Source organism: Macrotis lagotis, chromosome 1 (assembly GCF_037893015.1).
Source record: "Macrotis lagotis isolate mMagLag1 chromosome 1, bilby.v1.9.chrom.fasta, whole genome shotgun sequence".
Classification (NCBI taxonomy): Eukaryota; Metazoa; Chordata; class Mammalia; order Peramelemorphia; family Peramelidae; genus Macrotis; species Macrotis lagotis.
Window position 1 is genome coordinate 262,994,712 of NC_133658.1, and position 5,500 is coordinate 263,000,211.

Below are 5,500 nucleotides of genomic sequence, written 5' to 3' on the forward strand. Positions count from 1 at the left end.
ACTACACGATATTTAAATTGTTTATTTCTGGCTTCATGCAGTATTTTCCTCCTTGATTTGGGAGTTCTGAAAATTGACTATAATATTCTTGGCAGTTTTCATTTTGGGATCTCTTTCAGGAGGTGATAGGTGATTCTTTCAATTTACATTTTACCCTCAGTTTCTAGGATATTAGGGTAGTTTTCCTGGATCATTTCTTGTAAGATGACGTCTATGCTCTGTTTTTGGTCATGACTTTCAGGTAGTTCAATAATTTTTAAATTCTCTCTTCTGGATCTGTTTTCCAAGTCAGTTATTTTTCCAATGAGATATTTCACCTTTTCTTCTAGTTTTTCAGTCTTTTGGTTTTGTTTTATTGTTTCTTGATTTCTCACAAAGTCATCAGCATCCCTTAGCTCCATTTTACATTTTAATGAATTATTTTTTAAATAAAACAGTTTATTGTAAATGTTAAAAAAGTTGATAGACAAAATGATAAGTTATTCCAATTGAGTGCATTGAATCGTTGTAGTAAAATCTTATAACCACTTTTTCACAGTAATTTTCCTACCACCTGTTTTACCTGAATTAAGATATTTGTGGCCAGAGAATATGTGGAACAGACTTTTTGTCAAAAAAAAACCCAAAGCAGTTAAGGGTTACTGGGTGGCTGAATCTTTATGCATAAAACATTAGTAATAACCTCAGGCACCCCAGTTCAGAAGTTAGCCAAAGGCTTTGGTTTGGGATATAAACAGGCCTTCAACTAGATTTTCTTTTCTAGTACTAGACCTTTGTTGAAACTCCAAAGGTAGTAGGCCCCTCCCCCTCCCCACCCACTCCAGGTCAACTGTTAAGCATGGGTCCACCCTAGCTGGACAAAAGCGTTTGTGCCAGTGGGTATGTCTGCCTTCCATAGGCCTGGGACAACTCAGAGCAGCCCTTGTTACCCTAAGAGCTTTTACAAGTTATAACTGGGTTAAGAAGGGGGTTTTCAAAACCAGGTAGTAAGGGCCTAGAAAAATGGTGAGAGCTTTAATTAGATACTGTCTTTAGGAAAATAAAAAAAAACAGTTTTACTAATCTAGGAATCACTAGACCTAGCCTGAACTATTCTTCAACTGCATGATTGATCACAGCAGACTGTCCCACTGTAAACAGCTGTACCCATTGCTGGCACACTGCTGGCGGAAGGAAGGCCTTAGTTTGAAAGGGACAGACTGACTCAGATGGGAGGAAATTTAGCTGTTGGTGATGTCTTCTCACAATGAAAATCTCGTCTCATGTGCAACTTGTACACATCCGTAACAGCTTGCTACACCCCAATGTATAGAAAATAGAACTTTCAACTACTAACCCACTACTTTATTCCCTTAAATCACACAAAAGCTTTGGTCGAAGAGAAGCAACTTCTCTATATGCAGAACCTTCTGTACCCTGTGACATCCCAGTGGTGTCTTCATCCTCCCTGGTCAAGATGGCCTTTGACAGAAATGCAGCACATAAGCACAGTTTTATCTCTTCAGGACAGAAGTATAGCCAGCAAAGGAAAAACAGGAGGGAAAATCCATAGACTTGAAAACACAGCATTCTAGCCAAACATTACAAAAACAGATGGGTCCTGATGAGTGGATATGCAGTGATGGCTGCAGTGGTTGGCATTCAAGTGCGGGTGATTTTGTTGGGGGGGCATGAATCCACTGTCCCCCAGGGTCCTTAGTGCTACTCTTCCACTTGGACGGATCACCAGATGGGTTATACTGCCATTATTAAGGGACATCCGCAGCCAGCCTTCAGGAGGGAATTGTAGGGCTCTGCAGACAATGTAGGGGATGACGTTGGCATGACACACAAAGATCTCATAGCTGTCCTCCTCCTGCCTGGCATCTGCACGATGGATGAAGTTCCAAAACGCAGCCTCAATGCAAGCTCCGTCCTCATAATACTGCCGAGCTTCTGGCTTCCAGTCAGATCCAGGGGGGTCTGGTCCAATGGGAGCACCTTCCCGAAGCAGGTCAGTGCTGATTCTGTTGACTCCTGGCAGGTGTTTGGAGATGATGTCAGTTGTTTCTACTGCTCGAGTCATGGAAGAGTGCACGATCTTATCAAACTTCACACCCAAGCTGGCTATCGACCACCAGTCAGTTCAGCTTGTTCACGACCCAGTTGAGTCAGAGTTCGATCCTTATCAAGGGAGCCGTCCAAGTGGTACTGGGAATGCCTGATCAGGAAGATATGACGGGTAGCTTTGGCTCTCAGGTCCTCCAGTTTGGAGGCTATCTCCTCTTCACCAGTTTCTGTGTTTCTTTTCCTCAGGTTCATAAGAGACCGTGGTTCTCGCTTGTCCCAGTTGCTGTCTCACACGCCGTGGCCGGGCCAGGCCGCGCTCGCTCGCTCCACGCGGGGCTGCCCGGGCCGGGCCAGCACGGCTCCACCTCCGAGGCGCCCGCCCCGCGCGGCTTCCCCACGGCCACGGCCGAGAAGAGCACGGCGGCAGAGCCCCCCGCCAGTCCGCAGGCCGCCAGCTTGAGGGCCTGCCAGAACGCCATCCCCTGGGCTTGGGCCTGGGCCTGGGCCGCCCACCGCGCGCCGCCCGCCGCCTCCTCTCGCCTGGGCGCGGAGCACGGACAATGAATTATTTTCTTCAAAAAGCATTTGAATTTCCTTTTCCTTCTGACCAATTCTGCTTTTTAAGGCATTCTCCTAATTGGCCTTTTGGACGCTTTTTTTCATTTGACTCAAACTGGTTTTTAAGATGTTATTTTCTTCAGTATTTTTTGGTATCTCCTTCACCAAGCTGCTGACTTGGTTTTCATGATTTTCCACATCACTCTTCTATCTCTTCCCAATTTTTCCTCTACCTCCCTTACTTGATTTTCAAAAATCTCTTTTGAGCTCTTCTGTAGGCTGAGGCCAATTCATGTTTGCCTTGTAGGCTTTGGATTCAGAAACTTTGACTTTGTTATCTTCTGAGTATGTATTTTGACCCTCCACAGGACCAAAGTAATTGCTATAGTAATATTTTTTTTCTTCTGTTGTTTGCTTATTTCCCCAGCCTATGATTTGGTTTTAACTCTTTGTTAAGGTGGAGCTCTGCTTCCAGGGTGGAGGATAGACTGTCTCAAGCTTTGGGGGGGGGGGGGTTATAGCTGTGTTCAGGACACTGCCCCCAGGGACCTTCAAGTTCTCAATTACTCCAAGGTCTTATGAGAGGCTATGGATGCTTTCTGGACCTGTGCTCTGGTCTGTTAATGACTTTAAGCACTCCCCTCTGCCCTGGAACTATGAGGAGAGTCTCTACTCTGCTTCAGGTAGTAAGCTCTGTTGTGCTTCTGCTCCTTTTTCCTGAGACTAGTACCCCAGTCTGGGACCTAGATCTGAGTATGGGTGAAGCAACAGAGTCCTTCCTCAGGGATAGCAAAGAGACCTCTGAATCTCCCCCAACCCCTTTACCATTTGTGGGCTGAGCATTCTAAAGGCAGCTGCTAAGTAGATCTCTGCCAGGTGGCTCCCTAGGCCTGTTCCTGCTCCCCTGAGACCAGTCTGCAATGGACTGGTCTCCACTCTCATTTTGGTGTAGCACAGTTTTCATGCTGACCTTCCAAGTTGTACTTGGCAATCCCTGGGCTGAGAGGTCTGGAAACTACCACCACTGCCAGACTCAGCTGTCCCCAGGGACCCAGGGGCTCTGCAGTCTGTTCCTGGATGGCTGGAGCCAGTTTGCTCTGGTCAGGCCACGGGCTCTTTCTAACCTAACAGCCCTTTCCACAGATCTTCCCATCTTTTGTGTAACAGACCCTTCCCATGGATCTTCCAGCCCTTCTTGGGATGGAAAATTGTTACACTCAGTATTTTTGTGCCACTTTAGAATTGGTTAGAGTCATTATTTAAAGTTATTTATTTGATTCCATTATTTGGAGTGTTTTGAGGGAGAGCTCCCTGGAGTTCTTGCCTTTTCTCTGCCATCTTGACTCCACCTTCAATACTGCTATTTTTAATGGACTTTTTTTTCAGAGAAAATCATGGTGTCATTAAAAGAACCTTGCAATTTCTGAAAGGAAATTATGCTTTTTCTCCTATATTTTCTGTGTCTTCCCAAGATATAAATTGATAGAACATAGATGATGATGATGATGATGATGATGATGATGATGATGATGATGATGACAGATAAATAGAAACAGAGAAATAAAGGAAGGCAGGAAGGCAGAAAGGCAGGAAGGAAGGAAGGAAGGAAGGCAGGAAGGCAGGCAGGAAGGAAGGAAGAAAGGAAGGAAGGAAGGAAGGAAGGAAGGAAGGAAGGAAGGAAGGAAGGAAGAAGGGAGGAAGGAAAGATAGATAGATAGATAGATAGATAGATAGATAGATAGATAGATAGATAGATAGATTTTAGATATATTTGCACATATATATGGAGAGGCAGAGAGAGATGACCTCTTTAAACTGTCCACCCATTCACATTTCTTATACTGTGTAGTAGAAAAAATGCATACAATTGGGTATGTGGGTGGGTGAAGAAGTTATTCCCTAAGTATTCAAATATGTTTCCAATGTCCAGCTTTATGAAGGAAAAAGGAAATAAGTTGTCCTGTGACAGTCACAAAGGGGTTTCTCTCGTAATCATTGTCAGCAAAATTCTTCCAGAATCCTCTTAATTGACTGATTCTTCACCTGGAAAATGGGCCTCTACCCAAAAAAAAAAAAAAACAATGTAAATTCAGAAAGGTTCAAAGAGCATTGATATAGTTTTTTGCTGCCCAACAACTACAGAAGAAATGCAGAACAGAGGTCTCTAAACAATGCTCTTTGATCTGACTAAGGCCTTTGATATCATCAGTCATCAAAGTTTATGGAAGATCATAACAAAATTTGGTGATTAAGAGAAGTTCATTAAGTATTGTTTGCAGTTCCATATCAGCATCTTTGCAAAAGTTCTGGATGATGCTTTTGTTTTCCCAGTCACCAAGGGAATGAAGCAAGACTATGGACATGATGTTTTCTGTGATGTTGTTGGATGTCTTCAATAAGAACAAAAATGGCATCAGGGTCAACTACCATATTGATAGTAAATTATTTATTTGTTTTCTTTTGTTTTTTAGCTTTTTACAAGGCAAATGGGGTTAAGTGGCTTGCCCAAGGCCACACAGCTAGGCAATTATGAAGTGTCTGAGACCAGATTTGAACCCAGGTACTCCTGACTCCAGGGCTGGTGCTTTATCCACTGCGCCACCTAGCCACCCCGATGGTAAATTATTTAACTTGAAAAGGCTATGAGCCAAGATAAAATGGAAAGAGAGTTAGTGCTTGACCTTTTGGTTTCCAGCTGATTGTTCATTCAATGCAGACTCTAAGGCTGAGATGTAATAGAGTATGAATCAATTCTGTGCCATTTCTGCTGTTTGTGACCTGACAATTAACACCAAGAAAACAGATTCTCCACCAATCAGCAGCACACCATACTTGGAACCATTGGTTACAGCAATTAGAGAAATTTTGAATACCATGAATAAATTCACTTACC

General features: G+C 43.6%; 1 pseudogene; it reads right to left on the bottom strand.

Annotated features, from left to right (window-relative positions):
• Nucleotides 1-1,108: 1,108 nt before the first annotated feature.
• On the bottom strand, nt 1,109-2,528 carry LOC141516042 (serine/threonine-protein phosphatase PGAM5, mitochondrial pseudogene; annotated as a pseudogene).
• Between the last annotated feature and the right edge of the window lie 2,972 nt (nt 2,529-5,500).